Below are 19,946 nucleotides of genomic sequence, written 5' to 3'. Positions count from 1 at the left end.
TATTGAGGCAGTCAGCTAGTTTTTTATCTTCTTCCATATACCTTCCTTCTTTAGTTTTTAATTTGGTAATTCCTTGTTTTAGTTTCCTTTTTTCAATTATGTATCTGAAGAATGCCTTATCGCCTTTTTTCCCTGACTGAGCTAATTTCTCTTCTGCCTGTGCTTTAGAAGCTCTTATAACTTGTTTGGCCTCTCTCTGCCTAATCTTATAAATTTCCCTGTCATCCTCGTTTTTTGTTTTTTTTATAATTCCTAAATGCTATCTTTTTGTTTTTAATGATTTTGGCCACTTCTGCTGAGTACGACAGTGGTCTCTTCCTTTTTTTGCTTTTACTGACAAGCCTAATGCAATTTTCTGTTGCCTTCAATAGTGCCACTTTTAAGTAGTCCCATTTCTCCTGGACTCCAATGAAACTGTTCCAATCTGATAGGGACTCGTATACCACTAATCTAATTTTAGAAAAGTCTGTTTTTCTAAAATCTAAAACTTTTGTTTTTGTGTGGTGTGACTTAGTCACTGTACTTATAGTAAACCACACTGACTGGTGATCACTACATCCCAAGCTTTCCCCTACAGTAATATCAGATACCAAATTCCCATTTGTGAATACTAAATCTAAAATGGCCTCCCTCCGGGTTGGCTCCTCCACTACTTGCTGTAGAGATAATCCCAGTAAGGAATTTAGAATATCTGTACTCCTGGCAGAACTAGCTATTTTGGTTTTCCAGTTTACATCAGGAAGATTGAAGTCTCCCATAATGATAACTTCCCCCTTCAATGTCATTTTAGCTATTTCCTCAACTAGTAGATCATCTAATTCTTTGACTTGGGTAGGTGGTCTATATATCACACCTACACGAGTTACCTTATGATTATCAAGCTGCAAGGTAACCCAAACTGACTCTAAATTGTTCTCGCTAACTTGTTTCAAATTAGATTTTATGCTATCTTTCACATACAGGGCCACCCCCCCCCCCTTCTTGCCTTCTCTGTCTTTCCTGTATAGAGAGAACCCTGGTATTGATATATCCCTGTCATTACTCCCCTTGAACCACGTCTCAGTAACAGCCACTACATCTATATTCTCAGATGCCATTATAGCCTCAAGCTCATTGATCTTATTCCCTAGACTGCGAGCATTTGTAGACAAGACTCTGAGCTTGTCATTTCTTAACCTTTGTGCTACTGGCATCTTCTGGCATTGTTCCGGGGGGCAGTCGGACTGCTGGATTATCACTCTTTTGCCCCCCTTTCCTAGTTTAAATACTTCTTAGCAAATACTTGGAACTGTTCACCGAGGACATTCGTTCCCTTGAGAGAAAGATGCAAACCATCTTTCTTGTACAGTTCTTTTCCATTCCAACAAGAGCTATCATGAGACACAAAGCCAAACCCTTGGTTCAGACACCATTCACCAAGCCATACATTGAATTCTTTAATGCGTATCTTCCTGTCATGCTGAAGGTTATGCACAGGCAAAACTGCAGAGAATGAAACAGTTTATGCAACCTCCCGTATATCCTTTCCAAGTGTGTGAAAAGCTTCTTTCACCTTTGAAACCTCATTGCAAGCCAGATCGTTTGTCCCAAGATGGAGAATAACATCCACTTCCCTTTCCTGCTTTGCTTGCCTAACAATATTTAGGATCCGTCGTCTATCCCTGCTAGCGGTAGCACCAGGGAGACATCTCACAACACCTCCTCAAACTTCACACCTCTTATGATGGAATCGCCAACCAACAGCTGCTTACTATCAATCCTCACCTTCTCCTTTTTGTCTTTGGCTGCAGTCTTACATACTTTAGGCATGGGAGATGATTGTTTCTCACCCACTGTGCTTGAGCCATCCTCCATGTTGCTCTTGCGCTCTGAAAGTGCTGCAAATGAATTATGGAGAGCCACAGACTGTGGGACATGCCTTCTATCCACAACTCTCAGTCTACCTGAACCTACAGTAACCCATCTTCCATTATTAGGGGGCCTCTGTGGCAGTGGCATTGCAATGTTCTCAGCCTGAGTTTGTTTAGTGGTTAATTTAAAAATCTCATATTTCAAAAAGGTAATTTCCTGCTGCATTATGGAGAGCTGTCTACAGATCAGACAGTATCCAAACCTTTGAAGAGTGGAGCCTGAAATAAAAGCACAACAATTCCTGCACAGAACCAGATCTGCCATTGTAAAGAGGGGAAAGATTTTAAACAAACAAATCTTACTTGTTTAGATTGTATCACCTCCAGATTACCTCCTGAGTATCTCCAATGCACTTATAACAGCAGCACTTGACATAGCAGCCTTGGAAAAGCAGCAAGCTATGATTAGCAAGCTAATACTGTGTGGATATATATATATACACACACTCCCACAAAGGCTCCTCCCCCAACATCAAATTAACACCTTACTTGCCTATGCTCATTTGCAATCAGACAATAGAGATACTGTGTCTAGCAAATTCCTTACTTCTTTTGAAACACAGTGTCTGAGTATTCACCAGAAACACCACTGAAGATCTGCTACAGTGGAAAAACTCTGAGTTAGACTGTTAGTCTCCTGAATATCTCCAATGCACTTATAACAGCAGCACTTGAAATAGCAGCCTTGGAAAAGCAGCAAGACTCACCTTGCGGCTGGCACCTGACGTCCCTAGACGGGTTCCTCACCCGTACGCCGATCACGTGCCTAAACCCTGGCTTTCCCTAAGATGAGCCCTGTGTAGTGAACAGGGCGGTGGGATCACTAGTCCGCACCACTGACACTAAGAGGAAAACACCAAGGAGAGGACAGACAATACAGACAAACACATAATCCCAGGTGGGCGACAACAGCAGACCACCAAGGCCCAACAGGGATCCGGAGGGTAACATTCTGGAACAACAACCAGGGAACACAGCTCCAGTGGGTCATTATCGAAGTCCAGGCAGGAAGCTCTATATCTGGCAACCAGAGAAGTGGGAGATGGGAATATAAGGAGGTTGGAAATGCTGGACAAGAAACAGCTGAGGAGGAGAAGCTACGGATCCCTGAGTGAGCCAAAAAGGATTGCAAGGCAAACCCAGAAAGCTACCATTACGAAACAGCACTGTCTTTGTACACCGAACGCGCAGCCACCCGCTGCTACTTCCTGACCCCGGGTATAACGGAGTCAGACGTGGCTCTTGACACCCTCGTGACAGTACCCCCCCTTCCACAAGGGGCCTCCGGACACTCAGGACTAGGTCTCTCAGGATGAGAGGCATGAAAAACCCGAACTAACCTGTCGGCGTTTACCTCAGATGCTGGAACCCACATTCTTTCCTCGGGACCGTAACCCCTCCAATGCACCAGATATTGAAGAGAGCGGCGGACCGGTGGCAGCGGTGATGGTTCTAGAGGTGGAACATACTTCTTGAGTAACGACTTATGGAAGACGTTATGGATTTTAAAAGTCTAAAGTAGCTCCAGGCGAAAAGCCACGGGGTTAATGATGGCTACTATTTTGTAAGGACCAATGAACCTAGGACCCAGTTTCCAAGAGGGAACCTTTAATTTAATATTCCTAGTAGATAACCACACATAGTCATTCACTCCTAGGTCGGGACCTGGCGACCGTTTCTTATCAGCCATGCATTTATATTTACCTCCCATATTTTTCAAATTAGCTTGCACTTTCTGCCATACAGATGAAAGAGACGACGAAAACCGTTCCTCTTCGGGAACCCCAGAAGACCCCCCCTCTTTGAAAGTACAGAATTGGGGGTGAAAACCATATGCACCAAGAAATGGTGACTTGCCAGTAGATTCCTGACGGCGATTATTTATGGCAAACTCGGCTAACGGTAAATATGATGACCACAACTCTTGGTTTTCAGACACAAAACATCTTAGATATGTCTCAAGGTTTTGGTTGGTACGCTCAGTCTGTCCATTCGACTGAGGATGGAAAGCTGAGGAAAAGGACAAGTGTACCCCCAAACGGGAACAAAAAGCTTTCCAAAATTTAGAAATAAACTGGGTTCCCCGATCCGAAACAACATCGGAGGGGACCTCGTGAAGCTTCACGATTTCACTGATGAATACCTGAGCAAGAGTCTTAGCATTAGGTAGTGCGGGTAACTCAATGAAGTGTACCATTTTGCTAAACCTCTCCACTACTACCAAGATAACTGTTTTACCCGCAGACAAAGGTAAGTCAGTGATAAAATCCATTGACAGATGTGTCCATGGCCTATTGGGAATGACAAGTGGCAATAAAGACCCTGCAGGACGTGTATGAAAGACTTTCGCGCGCGCACAAGTAGAACAAGAAGACACAAAATCCATTACATCCTGACGCAACCTTGGCCACCAAAAACGACGAGATAAAAGCTCCAAGGTTGCTTTACTACCCGGGTGCCCAGCAAGTGCCGAATTATGATGTTCCTTTAATAATTCGAGACGCAGGTTCAACGGTACAAACAATTTCTCTGAGGGGAAAGAGACCGGGGCATCCCCCTGAGCCTCTAACACCTTTCCCTCCAGAGCAGAGTGTACCGCAGAGACAACCACTCCTCTTTGTAGAATGGGTACCGGATCACTCACATTACCCCCTCCAGGGAAACAACGAGATAATGCATCTGCCTTGGTATTTTTTGCCCCAGGACGATAGGTAATAACAAAGTTAAACCTGGTAAAAAATAGCGACCACCTAGCCTGTCTAGGGGTGAGACGCTTAGCTGATTCGAGGTACAGAAGGTTTTTGTGGTCCGTAATCACAGTGACGGGGTGGATTGCCCCCTCTAAAAAGTGACGCCATTCTTCAAACGCAAGTTTAATAGCTAATAGTTCCCTATTGCCAATATCATAGTTCTTCTCCGCTGCAGATAGTTTTTTTAGAAAAGAAAGCACAAGGACGCCATTTGCCAGAAGACGGACCCTGAGACAGCACAGCCCCCACTCCCACCTCTGACGCATCTACTTCAACAATAAAAGGCTGGGAGACATCAGGTTGGACCAGTACAGGTGCCGAGGTAAACCTCTCTTTTAGAGAGGAAAAAGCAATTTTAGCGGCGTCAGACCATTTAGAAAAATCAGTCCCCTTCCTAGTCATGTCAGTAAGCGGTTTAACAATCACCCAATAATTTTTTATGAATTTTCTATAGAAATTTGCGAAGCCCAAGAACCGTTGCAGTGCTTTGAGGTTCTCAGGAAGATCCCAATCTAAAATTGCCTGGACCTTCCCCGGATCCATACGGAAGCCTGAAGCAGATAATAAATAACCTAGGAATTGTATTTCCTGAACGGCGAAAACACACTTTTCAATTTTAGCATATAATTTATTCGTCCGTAGGACCTGCAGTACTTGTCTGACATGCACCTCATGTGTTCTCAGATCAGACGAATAAATTAAAATATCATCTAGGTATATGACTACAAACCTGCCGATGAGATGACTAAAAATGTCATTAACGAAATGTTGGAAGACAGTAGGAGCATTGGTCAGACCGAAAGGCATAACTAGATTTTCATAATGCCCCTCAGGGGTGTTAAAGGCTGTCTTCCACTCATCCCCTTCCTTGATACGAATCAGATTGTAGGCCCCCCTAAGATCAAGTTTGGAGAACCACCTAGCACCCGCAATCTGATTTAAACAGGTCAGGAATGAGAGGAAGAGGGTATGGGTCTCGGATGGTTATCCGGTTTATTTCGCAAAAATCTAGGCAAGGACGCAGGCCCCCATCTTTCTTTTTAACGAAGAAAAACCCTGCAGCCACGGGTGAAGAAGAGGGTCTGATGTGTCCCTTAGCCAAGCTCTCGGAGATATAATCTTTCATGGCTTGTCTCTCTGGACCCGAAAGATTATATAACCTGGTCTTGGGTAATTTTGCACCGGGAATCAGGTTAACCGGGCAATCATAAGGACGATGAGGTGGTAACTTCTGACAACCCTTTTCAGAAAAAAACATCCTCAAAGTCCGAAATAAATGTAGGTAGGGTAGTTATGGAGGCGACTAAGCAATTGCTATTTAAGCAATTTTCTCTGCACTGCTCACTCCACTCCAATATCTCCCTGGCCTGCCAATCCACCACTGGATTGTGCGCTACCAACCAGGGAAGACCCAACACCACCGGAGTGGGAAGCCCCTCCAGAACATAACATGAAAGCAACTCGTTATGGTGGTCCCCTACCCGAAGGTGTAAGGCTACTTTCACATTAGCGTTCGGGGCTCCGCTTGTGAGTTCCGTTTGAAGGCTCTCACAAGCGGCCCCGAACGGATCCGTCCAGCCCTAATGCATTCTGAGTGGAGGCGGATCCGCTCAGAATGCATCAGTCTGGCTCCGTTTGTCCTCCGCTCCGCTCAGCAGGCGGACACCTGAACGCAGCTTGCAGCGTTCGGGTGTCCGCCTGGCCGTGCGGAGGCAAACGGATCCATCCAGACTTACAATGCAAGTCAATGGGGACGGATCCGTTTGAAGTTGACACAGTATGGCTCAATTTTCAAACGGATCCGTCCCCCATTGACTTTCAATGTAAAGTCAAAACGGATCCGTTTGCATTATCATGAACAAAAAAAAAAAAAAAAAAAATGTTTTTTTTTTTTGTTAATGGTAATGCAAACGGATCCGTTCTGAACGGATCCAAGCGTTTGCATTATAGGTGCGGATCCGTCTGTGCAGATACCAGACGGATCCGCACCAAACGCAGGTGTGAAAGTAGCCTTAGTTATGGACAATGTGCGTGAGGTTTCTCTGAGACAGAGGAGCAGAATCAATAGCAAATACGGGAATAGGTCTCTGTAGCGTACAGAGAGACAAACCCATAGTGTGGGCAAAATGGGCATCTATCAAATTTACCCCTGCTCCACTGTCTAGAAAAACAGAAATAGACTCCGTCTTAACACCAAAAACAATGACCGCTGGTAACACAAATTGAGATGTTCGTATGGAGGAAACGTATACCCCCCGGCTGACATCCTCCACACAGCCTGGGGTTAGTAGTTTTCCAACGGTCTTTTGTTTTTGAGGAAGGAAGGACAGACATTAATGAAATGACCCTTCTCCCCACAAAAAAAACAAGCCCCCCCCCCTACGGCGAGCCTCGGGAGGACGGACCTGACGAGTAGTTCCGCCTAGCTGCATAGGCTCATCTAAGTCCGTACAGGCTGACTGTTGCTTGGGAGAGGTAACCAATTGCTCAGGAATTTTCAATCTGTCCCTAAGACGTCTATCTATTCTGATAGAAAGGGACATCACCGCATCAAGGGAAAAGGGGGTCTCATATAATGCAAGCGCATCCTTAACCCTTTCGGATAACCCAGAGCAGAACTGACTCCTGAGAGCCGGGTCGTTCCATTGGGTATCCGTAGCCCACCTACGGAAGTCAGAGCAATACTCCTCTACCGGCTGCTCTCCTTGTAAGAGTCTCCGTAATCTTGATTCAGCCAGATATGCAGACAAATGACCAGGCTTGCTTGGTTAAAGCAGAAAATAGTCTCTTTTTTTACTAAGTGCATGATGGGTGTCACAGTACACGTAATGGGCATAGTTCTCAGATATACCACCTCCCATACATGAGCTTTGTGCATCCATGGTGAGGAACATTGTATGGTGGTGATCGGAGAGACATGCCCTAAGACAACTGCATCAGACAACACCATTTCACGTCCAGAATGGTAGGTTCTGTGTACAGACCGCAGGCCTGAACCACCTGTATACAGACCCCAGCCCTGAGTGCTGGAGGCCATATCAATCCCATGAACATCCACAACAAAAGATCTTTTCCTCCTGGGGTTGCTGCATATGTAGGCATGTCTTCTATAAGCTCTATGATGTTATTATGTGGACACTATGGATGATCCTATATTCTGTGGAAAGTATATAATATGGATCCTATAGCTTGTCCTATATCTATGTATGAAATGGTAAAATCCAGAATATGCCAATTACTTTTACCCCCAGAAGTGGAGAACAGTGCTTGTTTGTAAGACCCTACCACTATGGGTGGATTTTGGTGGGATCTGCTGACATCCAATTCATAATTTATCAGCACACATTGACTATTAGGACAGAATTAGATCCAATCCTCAAGTCACCCATCCCTTTAATGGTGTCCACCTGGGATTGCATTTGTTTCACTTTCGTCACTATTGCGAAGAGCCCGGTCCTAATAAGTATTAGTAGAAGACCTTGATGTGAGGTTAGAGGCAGAAATAAGCATTATCATATTGTATGATCTCCTCTGGTGACGCTGCTTATTATTAGTCTTCTATAATGTTGCCACAGCGGTGTGTGTGACCTATTACACCAGGGCCCTCTACCCACGTGGTGTCTGTAATCATCATGTCACATCATAGGATCTCCTCACCCCTTGTGCATAGAAATAGGGCATTGCCAAATTCAAGGTGAGTACGGTGAAACTTTTCCAGATGATCACCTCTTTGAGAGGACCACCTTTCCAGAAGACCACCACTCTAGAAGATCACCTCTGTGAGAAGACCACATCAACAGAATACCATGTTAATGAGAAAACCACCTCTCCAGAAGATCACCTATGTGAGAAGAGCACCTCACCAAAATATCACGTCTGTCAGAAGACAATCGCTCTAGAATATCACATCTGTGAGACTATCAAGATCACCTCACCTGAATGGTATGTTGAGTGAGAGGATCACCTCTCCAGATAGCACATCTGTGAAAATGTCACCTGCTGAGAAGTAGAGATGGCCTTGCGGTTCGCCCAGCGGTCGTTTTGTGGCAAACTTTGCTTGTTCGAGATTCGCCAAACGGGCAAACATATGGCTATATTCGCGCCCGCCATATTCTTTTACATTGTGCAGAACTTTGACCCATGACACATCCATCAGGTGGTACAGGACAGCCAATGGAGACGTTTCAGCACATGGACATACCCCCTACCTTATAAATAAATCCGATCTGGCCGCTATTTTACATTCAGTGTTTTCCCAGTGTAGGGAGAGGTTGCTGTGTGGAGCAGGGACAGGCTGTTAGGGACACCAAACGCTGGATAATAGGGCCACAAAAGTCCTTGTAAGGACTGGTATAGGTGTGCTATCGATAGGTGTGATATACAGAGGGGTGCGATATACTTATAATATACTTTATAACATAGAAAGTATATTATAGTGCATGTGTATTGTGCAGCAGTTGTGTGCGGTTCTGCTGCGGTACCGCAGCTATACAGAGGGGCAAACGCTATTGAAACGGATAATTTCTACTGATGTGATTTACCAGTTGCCCCCCCCCAAAAAAACTGATTGAAGCAGGGGTGTTATATACCAGTAATATACCTTCTATATATAGTGCATTTAGGTAGTGCAGCATTTGTCTGCGCTTCTGCTGCGTTACCGCCATCTACACAGCGTGACAAACGCTATTGGAACCAATAATTGCATCTGTTGTGATTAGAGATGAGCGAATCGAAGCTGACGAAGTCGAATTTGTTCAGAATTTCCAGAAAAATTCGATTCTGAACGAATGCGAATTTCCTAGCGCTTTGTGGTAACGAATCACAATTTTTCCTAACATTGCGGCTAGCCGGCTAAAATGGCGGCTACACGTGTGAGGACATGGGGCAAGGAACTGTGGAAAGGCAGGATGACCCATAATGCCTTGCATGCAGCCAATCAGCAGCCAGCCAGCCCGGTGATGTCCCAGCCCTATAAATACGGCGGCCATCTTAGAGTCTGCCGTTCACTATCGTACTTTGTTCAGGGACAGACGTGTATGCAGGCGCTAGGGAGAGGGAGAGAAAAACGAATTGTTAAAAAGAAAAGGAAAGAAGCGATTTACTAGTGCAGAGAGAGGATGGTGAGAGGAATCATTTCACAGGCAGGGAGAGGCGTGCAGATGCCGGGGAGAGTCATCGGAAAATCCTGAAGCCTTTACTGGCTGTTATCTGTGGAAAAAAGAGAAATATAGACGCAGGTTAGGGTCTGATATCGTTTAGTGGCCTATTTCACTACAATACCAGAAATATATACGCAGGTCACACTTTGTGTTATTTGCGCTAAGATCATTTTCTTGTGAAAGAGCATAGGGCGGTATTTTAGTAATACACAAAACCTTTAAACGCACTGCACGGTTGCATTCATTTCTAGTTAAAGAGTATAGCGGCTTATTTTATTAAAAAAAATTTAAATACATCCGCACTGCTGGTGAAAGCGTATAGGGGTGTATTTCAGTACTACAAGAAATATATATTCCCAGGTCACTTCTGCAGTTATTTCTGGTAAAGGCGTATAGGGGTGTATTTCAGTACTACAAGAAATATATATTCCCAGGTCACTTCTGCAGTTATTTCTGGTGAAAGCGTATAGGGGCGTATTTCAGTCCAACAAGAAATATATATTCCCAGGTCACTTCTGCAGTTATTTCTGGTGAAAGCGTATAGGGGCGTATTTCAGTCCAACAAGAAATATATATTCCCAGGTTACTTCTGCAGTTATTTCTGGTGAAAGCGTATAGGGGCGTTTTCAGTCCAACAAGAAATATATATTCCCAGGTCACTTCTGCAGTTATTTCTGGTGAAAGCGTATAGGGGCGTTTTCAGTCCAACAAGAAATATATATTCCCAGGTCACTTCTGGAGTTATTTCTGGTGAAAGCGTATAGGGGCGTATTTCAGTACTACAAGAAATATATATTCCCAGGTCAATTCTGCAGTTATTTCTGGTGAAAGCGTATAGGGGCGTTTTCAGTCCAACAAGAAATATATATTCCCAGGTCACTTCTGGAGTTATTTCTGGTGAAAGCGTATAGGGGCGTATTTCAGTCCAACAAGAAGTATATATTCCCAGGTCACTTCTGGAGTTATTTCTGGTGAAAGCGTATAGGGGCGTATTTCAGTACTACAAGAAATATATATTCCCAGGTCACTTCTGCAGTTATTTCTGGTGAAAGCGTATAGGGGCGTTTTCAGTCCAACAAGAAATATATACTCCCAGGTCACTTCTGGAGTTATTTCTGGTGAAAGCGTATAGGGGCGTATTTCAGTACTACAAGAAATATATATTCCCAGGTCACTTCTGCAGTTATTTCTGGTGAAAGCGTATAGGGGCGTTTTCAGTCCAACAAGAAATATATATTCCCAGGTCACTTCTGCAGTTATTTCTGGTGAAAGCGTATAGGGGCGTATTTCAGTACTACAAGAAATATATATTCCCAGGTCACTTCTGCAGTTATTTCTGGTGAAAGCGTATAGGGGCGTATTTCAGTCCAACAAGAAGTATATATTTCCAGGTCACTTCTGCAGTTATTTCTGGTGAAAGCGTATAGGGGCGTATTTCAGTCCAACAAGAAATATATATTCCCAGGTCACTTCTGGAGTTATTTCTGGTGAAAGCGTATAGGGGCGTATTTCAGTCAAACAAGAAATATATATTCCCAGGTCACTTCTGGAGTTATTTCTGGTGAAAGCGTATAGGGGCGTATTTCAGTCCAACAAGAAATATATATTCCCAGGTCACTTCTGGAGTTATTTCTGGTGAAAGCGTATAGGGGCGTATTTCAGTCCAACAAGAAATATATACTCCCAGGTCACTTCTGGAGTTATTTCTGGTGAAAGCGTATAGGGGCGTATTTCAGTCCAACAAGAAATATATATTCCCAGGTCACTTCTGGAGTTATTTCTGGTGAAAGCGTATAGGGGCGTATTTCAGTACTACAAGAAATATATATTCCCAGGTCACTTCTGCAGTTATTTCTGGTGAAAGCGTATAGGGGCGTTTTCAGTCCAACAAGAAATATATATTCCCAGGTCACTTCTGGAGTTATTTCTGGTGAAAGCGTATAGGGGCATATTTCAGTACTACAAGAAATATATATTCCCAGGTCACTTCTGCAGTTATTTCTGGTGAAAGCGTATAGGGGCGTTTTCAGTCCAACAAGAAATATATATTCCCAGGTCACTTCTGGAGTTATTTCTGGTGAAAGCGTATAGGGGCGTATTTCAGTACTACAAGAAATATATATTCCCAGGTCACTTCTGCAGTTATTTCTGGTGAAAGCGTATAGGGGCGTTTTCAGTCCAACAAGAAATATATATTCCCAGGTCACTTCTGGAGTTATTTCTGGTGAAAGCGTATAGGGGCGTATTTCAGTACTACAAGAAATATATATTCCCAGGTCACTTCTGGAGTTATTTCTGGTGAAAGCGTATAGGGGCGTATTTCAGTACTACAAGAAATATATATTCCCAGGTCACTTCTGCAGTTATTTCTGGTGAAAGCGTATAGGGGCGTTTTCAGTCCAACAAGAAATATATATTCCCAGGTCACTTCTGGAGTTATTTCTGGTGAAAGCGTATAGGGGCGTATTTCAGTACTACAAGAAATATACACTGCTCAAAAAAATAAAGGGAACACAAAAATAATACATCCTAGATCTGAATTAATTAAATATTCTTCTGAAATACTTTGTTCTTTACATAGTTGAATGTGCTGACCACAAAATCACACAAAAATAAAAAAATGGAAATCCAATTTTTTAACCCATGGAGGTCTGGATTTTGAGTCACACTCAAAATTAAAGTGGAAAAACACACTACAGGCTGATCCAACTTTGATGTAATGTCCTTAAAACAAGTCAAAATGAGGCTCAGTAGTGTGTGTGGCCTCCACGTGCCTGTATGACCTCCCTACAACGCCTGTGCATGCTCCTGATGAGGTGACGGACGGTCTCCTGAGGGATCTCCTCCTAGACCTGGACTAAAGCATCTGCCAACTCCTGGACAGTCTGTGGTGCAACGTGACGTTGGTGGATAGAGCGAGACATGATGTCCCAGATGTGCTCAATTGGATTCAGGTCTGGGGAACGGGCGGGCCAGTCCATAGCATCAATGCCTTCGTCTTGCAGGAACTGCTGACACACTCCAGCCACATGAGGTCTAGCATTGTCTTGCATTAGGAGGAACCCAGGGCCAACCACACCAGCATATGGTCTTACAAGGGGTCTGAGGATCTCATCTCGGTACCTAATGGCAGTCAGGCTACCTCTGGCGAGCACATGGATGGCTGTACGGCCCTCCAAAGAAATGCCACCCCACACCATTACTGACCCAATGCTAAACTGGTCATGCTGGAGGATGTTGCAAGCAGCAGAACGTTCTCCACGGCGTCTCCAGACTCTGTCACGTCTGTCACATGTGCTCAGTGTGAACCTGCTTTCATCTGTGAAGAGCACAGGACACCAGTGGCGAATTTGCCAATCTTGGTGTTCTCTGGCAAATGCAAACGTCCTGCACGGTGTTGGGCTGTAAGCACAACCCCCACCTGTGGATGTCGGGCCCTCATATCACCCTCATGGAGTCTGTTTCTGACCGTTTGAGCAGACACATGCACATTTGTGGCCTGCTGAAGGTCATTTTGCAGGGCTCTGGCAGTGCTCCTCCTGTTCCTCCTTGCACAAAGGCGGAGGTAGCGGTCCTGCTGCTGGGTTGTTGCCCTCCTACGGCCTCCTCCACGTCTCCTGATGTACTGGCCTGTCTCCTGGTAGCGCCTCCATGCTCTGGACACTACGCTGACAGACACAGCAAACCTTCTTGCCACAGCTCGCATTGATGTGCCATCCTGGATAAGCTGCACTACCTGAGCCACTTGTGTGAGTTGTAGACTCCGTCTCATGCTACCACTAGAGTGAAAGCACCGCCAGCATTCAAAAGTGACCAAAACATCAGTCAGGAAGCATAGGAACTGAGAAGTGGTCTATGGTTACCACCTGCAGAACCACTCCTTTATTGGGGGTGTCTTGCTAATTGCCTATAATTTCCACCTGTTGTCTATCCCATTTGCTCAACAGCATGTGAAATTGATTGTCACTCGGTGTTGCTTCCTAAGTGGACAGTTTGATTTCTCAGAAGTGTGATTGACTTGGAGTTACATTGTGTTGTTTAAGTGTTCCCTTTATTTTTTTGAGCAGTGTATATTCCCAGGTCACTTCTGCAGTTATTTCTGGTGAAAGCGTATAGGGGCGTATTTCAGTACTACAAGAAATATATATTCCCAGGTCACTTCTGCAGTTATTTCTGGTAAAGACTTAACTGGCGTATAGCAGTAGAAAAATAAATATACATTTGCCATTCGCTGCTGCACTTATATCTTGAAAAACATTTATTGACGTATATCAGTAGAAAAATAGAAATATATTCAGCTTTCACTGTTGCAGTTATATGAGGTAAAGCCTTTAGTGGCGTAATTCTGTACAAAAATCAAGATATGTTCAGCTCTGCAATTATATGTGGGAAAGTCCTTTTTGCGATATGGCCTGAATTACGTTGTGTTAAAATTTTGTATTTACCTTTCACACACTGCGCACTTGCGTGACGACGTCTATAAGAGCGGCGCACCAATACAGGTGAATACACTATGCACTAACCCTGCACAAAAATGCTAAATAATTCGCCCCAGCCCGCATCTATCTACGGTATTGCTTACTGGACACTACGGGGACTTTTCACAGTGCAGCACAGAAACCGCATGAGGTCCGCGTCTCGCTCTTCCAGCGCGGACCTACTTCCTCCGCTACGTCCCATTAACTTCAGAAATAATCTTGCATTAAGCGCTGCACTGATATGTGCTAAAATATCTTTTGTGAATTATTTCAGTGGAAATAAAAATTTCCACCTCCTCCATTAACTTCCTCATCTCTTCATTAACATCGGACACACTAACTTTACCCCCCCCCCCCCCCCAGCTATATATCTAAGTGGTTCCTGCACCACCTAGGAGCGAATAAAGGTACATGACACTGCCTGCCTGTTAAAGGGAACTACAGCACAATACCACAATACATCTGATGTGACATTTAGCAAGAGTTTAAAGTGCTCACATATAGCACATAGTGGGACACTGTATCAAGATGAATCATACGTGGATCAGCCAGGATTCCGACACACCAATGGCTGATGCATCAGACTAGATCATCCATGGTGCCACAGCAACATTTTGACAAAAGAGACTGGTTTCTTCTGGCTACCTGCCTCAGCTACTATTCTGATGTTGTCACCTGCCTGATGCCACACATCTGATCAAGTGCTCCTTCTTACACCCACCATCTTCAGCGAGTACTGGTATTGCCACCCACCTCCACACTATGTCACCTGGCCACTCACTGGCCTCTTCATACTGCTGCCAACTACATACTCTGTGATTGTGCCACTCGGTGGCCTCCTGATGCTGCTGCCACCTCCACACTGTCATTGTGCCACTCTGTGGTCTCCTCATGCTGCTTCCACCTCACCACTATGTCCTTGGTCCACTCTGTGGACTTCTCATGCTGTTCTCATCCTCCCCACTCCATAGCCACTATTTTGCCTTTCGGCCTGGATGACATCATCATTTATTTGACCTTTCTTCTGATCGGTCAGAAGGAAAGAAAAAATGAGACGCACATCGGATCCTGTCTGTGTAGCAGCTGTAAGGCCTGTACGGTCCCATCAGAATTGGCTTGTGATTTGGTAGCCAAAAGCAGGAGTGGGTACAAAACACAGGAGACATGCAAATATTCCATTCACGTGTCATCTCTGTTTTGGATCCACTCCAGTTTTTTTAGGCTTTACCAATACTGATGGATTACTGACCAAATGCTGACCGAGTGAAGGCGGATGCTGCACAGACAGGATCCGTTTTTTGTGGGTTATTGTTCTGATGGATCAGAGGGCAAATAATCAGTGACTGTAACGGATCTCCTGGCACCCTGACTGGGTACCTCCATTGATGGATGCTCCTAGTGCTTCCTGAGGGCTCCAAGCACTCCACTTGACACCGTAATCACAGCCGACCCCACGAACCGCCGCAGCTTGGTTGGGATCTCGCCGTCTTCCACCCACCCTGGTCCCAAGACCAGGATCCAACTTCCAGTGGGTAGAACCGTGTTGTAATCCCAGGGGAATATAATACCGATAGCAATCCCCAGAGTAAATATAGCTGTTCCCCCACACATGAGACGAGGCTCTATGTTGAGGATAAAACAAGAACTCCCTTTATTGAAGATCAACTCAGTATATATTCAGTTCAAGAAGTCTAACAACATAAATCAATCAACCATGAACAACATGCAAACAGACATCTTCACCCCCTCCATAATGAATGAATAGGGAGAGAAGAGACACGTGTGATGGGATTATCTCCTGAGTGTATCATAGGGTGATCTACTCATCTACACCGGAGTCAGCTGCTCCTAGAGTCAGCTATCTTAATCCCATCACTAACACAATCAGTGGGAGTCTCAGTGCAGAGTTAACCCTTTTTGTGTTGCTGAATCCACACCATGCCTTTTTAATGGGCAATAGGAAATATGTGGCACATAAATTCCACACATAAATCATAGTTCCTTGTAACCCCAAAAGGTCTGAGGGGGTCTCCATAGTTCTGGGTCCATAGTCAATAGTAAGGAGGCTAGCCCTCAGGCTTCTCCAGCAGCCCCAGTGACGGTTCAGTCCGTCACAGTGACGTCCCCACAACCTTACTGCTGACCCCCTCTCCACTCTGTCGGGGGCTCTACTTGTATAAGGGGTTAATAGAACAGGTTCTGTAGACATCTATGTGGAATCAGCTGACGGCCGTGTAAAAGGAGTGCGCTTCTTCTTGGCGCTAACATCGACCTGTAAGGCTGAGTTCACACTGGAGTTATTTGGTCAGTTTTGGCCCCGTGACTGCCCAAATAAGTGCAGTGTGCAGTGATTGTAAGAGCGACGCCTGTCATCTGCATGTCATACGGACTCACAGTATTATTTCACTACCACAGCAGACTCCCTATGTGTGTTACTGCAAGGCACAGTGCTCTACACCGCTATACAGGCACAGTGTTCTACACCGCTATACAGACACAGTGTTCTACACCGCTATACAGGCACAGTGTTCTACACCGCTGTACAGGCACAGTGTTCTACACCGCTATACAGGCACAGTGTTCTACACCGCTATACAGACACAGTGCTCTACACCACTATACAGACACAGTGTTCTACACCGCTATACAGACACAGTGTTCTACACCGCTATACAGGCACAGTGTTCTACACCACTATACAGACACAGTGTTCTACACCACTATACAGACACAGTGTTCTACACCACTATACAGGCACAGTGCTCTACACCACTATACAGGCACAGTGCTCTACACCGCTATACAGGCACCGTGTGCTACACCGCTATACAGGCACAGTGTTCTACACCGCTATACAGGCACAGTGTTCTACACCGCTATACAGGCACAGTGTTCTACACCGCTATACAGGCACAGTGCTCTACACCACTATACAGGCACAGTGCTCTACACCGCTATACAGGCACCGTGTGCTACACCGCTATACAGGCACAGTGTTCCACACTGCTATACAGGCACAGTGCTCTACACCGCTATACAGTCACAGTGCTCTACACCACTATACAGGCACAGTGTTCTACACCGCTATACAGGCATAGTGTTCTACACCACTATACAGGCACAGTGCTCTACACCGCTATACAGGCACAGTGTTCTACACCGCTATACAGGCACAGCGCTCTACACCCCTATACAGGCACAGCGCTCTACACCCCTATACAGGGACAGTGTTCTACACCACTATACAGGCACAGTGTTCTACACCGATATACAGGCACAGTGCTCTACACCGCTATATAGGCTCAGTGTTCTACACCGCTATACAGGCACAGTGTTCTACACCGCTATACAGGCACAGTGTTCTACACCGCTATACAGGCACAGTGTTCTACACCGCTATACAGGAACAGTGTTCTACACCGATATACAGGCACAGTGTTCTACACCGCTATACAGGCACAGTGTTCTACACCGCTATACAGGCACAGTGTTCTACACCCCTATACAGGCACAGTGCTCTACACCGCTATACAGGCACAGTGTTCTACACCGCTATACAGGCACAGTGTTCTACACCGCTATACATGCACAGTGTTCTACACCGCTATACAGGCACAGTGCTCTACACCGATATACAGGCACAGTGTTCTACACCGCTATACAGGCACAGTGTTCTACACCGCTATACAGGCACAGTGCTCTACACCGCTATACAGGCACAGTGTTCTACACCCCTATACAGGCACCGTGTTCTACACCGCTATACAGGCACAGTGTTCTACACCACTATACAGGCACAGTGTTCTACACCGCTATACAGGCACAGTGTTCTACACCGCTATACAGGCACAGTGCTCTACACCGCTATACAGGCACAGTGTTCTACACCCCTATACAGGCACAGTGTTCTACACCGCTATACAGGCACAGTGTTCTACACCGCTATACAGGCACAGTGTTCTACACCGCTATACAGGCACAGTGTTCTACACCGCTATACAGGCACAGTGTTCTACACCGCTATACAGGCACAGTGTTCTACACCGCTATACAGGCACAGTGTTCTACACCGCTATACAGGCACAGTGTTCTACACCGCTATACAGGCACAGTGTTCTACACCGCTATACAGGCATTGTGTTCTACACCGCTATACAGGCACAGTGTTCTACACCGCTATACAGGCACAGTGTTCTACACCCCTATACAGGCTCTCTGCAGCCAGGAAATAGATGTTTTTTAACGTGATTCGCCGCAAATAAATTTGGATCGAAGCAAATTTTTTCAGAAAATTCGTCGAATCAGCCGAATCACATTTTTTAGAAATTCACTCATCTCTAGTTGTGATATACCAGTTGCCCCCCAAAAAAACTGATTAAGGCAGGGGTGTGATATACCTATAATATCATTTATATATAATGCATGTGCAGCAGTTGTGTGCGGTTCTGCTGAGATACTGCAGCTATACAGAGGGACAAACGACATTGGAATAACTAATTGCAACTGGTGTGATTTACCTGTTGCCCCCAAAACTGATTGAGGCAGGGGTGTGATATACCTTCTTCCACAAATACTGCTCTTCTCTAGAGACTTTTGTCACAGGGTCATTTTGAAAATGACAGGCAGAGGAAGAGGCCGGCCATCCCGCAGGGGTGGTAGGGGTCGGGCAGGTGCACCAGGCCGGAGCCTAAGTGGGAAGTTGGAGATGGTGCGTGCGATTACGTCAAAGGACGCACCAGAGTTGGTTAAGTGGCTCACTCAGCCTTCTGCTTCTGCACCCTCCTCATCCTCTCTATCTGCACCCCTCTCATCCTCTGTATCTGCACCCCCAAAGACACCACCACCACCACCATAGCCCCTCCGCTCGAGTCAGAGGAATTATTTTCCCATCCATTCCCAGACATTACCGATGCGCATTCTTGGCATCGGATGAGGAAGAGGAGGTAGCAACGGCCGCCAGTCACCAGTCTGACGACAGGACCCAGATCAGCCCAAGGACGGAGGTCCCCGCTGTTGCTACCTACTCCGAGATCTCAAATGTCAGTGGTGGTGAAGGTGAGGATGATGACGTGTCGATGGATGTCACATGGGTGCCCAAAAGAGAGGAAGAGGAGGGGAGTTTAGAGGGAGAGACGGAGCAGCAGAGAGGGAGGAGAAGGAGGAGAAGCAGGCAGAGCTCACAGTGCACAGGAGGCAAAAAGCAGACTGCAAATGTATCTGGAGCGAGCCATCCACCATGCACGGTCACATCTGGCGCTCCCAGGACGCCGGCACATGGCTCCGCAGTGTGGGCTTTTTTTTAACCTGTCAGCTGCTGACAATAGTGTTGCCATCTGCAGCCTGTGCTGTCAACGCATAAGTCGCGGTAAGTCCAACACTCACCTAGGGAGGACCGCCTTAAGAAGGCTCCTGGCCTCCCATCACCGAGCCCAGTGGGAGCAACGCCGTCAGAACCCACAAAGCCACACTCCCGGCGCTCCACGTCCTGCCTCTTCTCCTTCTCCTCCCATTTGTCCTCCACTCCACCTTCCACTGTGCCGTCCTCACGTTCATTTGGAAGAATATGTGATGAAGTAGAGACCCGCACTCTATTCGACAGGCTCTGGTGCCAATCAAGGGCTGAAAACAGCCAATATACATATAGTGAGA

General features: G+C 45.7%; 1 protein-coding gene across 1 annotated transcript in view; it reads left to right on the top strand.

Annotated features, from left to right (window-relative positions):
• Positions 1-13,682, top strand: part of DQX1 (DEAQ-box RNA dependent ATPase 1) — a 53,126-nt gene extending 39,444 nt beyond the window's left edge. Inside the window, exons 14-15 of the mRNA XM_040419482.1 lie at positions 3,144-3,145; positions 13,669-13,682. The gene's annotated coding sequence lies outside the window, so the exon portion shown is untranslated. The remainder of the gene's footprint in view (positions 1-3,143; positions 3,146-13,668) is intronic.
• Positions 13,683-19,946: the final 6,264 nt, after the last annotated feature.

This window comes from Bufo bufo, chromosome 2 (genome assembly GCF_905171765.1).
Source record: "Bufo bufo chromosome 2, aBufBuf1.1, whole genome shotgun sequence".
Taxonomy (NCBI): Eukaryota; Metazoa; Chordata; class Amphibia; order Anura; family Bufonidae; genus Bufo; species Bufo bufo.
Note: the sequence above shows the minus strand (reverse complement) of the source record. Positions and strands in the feature narration are given on the sequence as shown.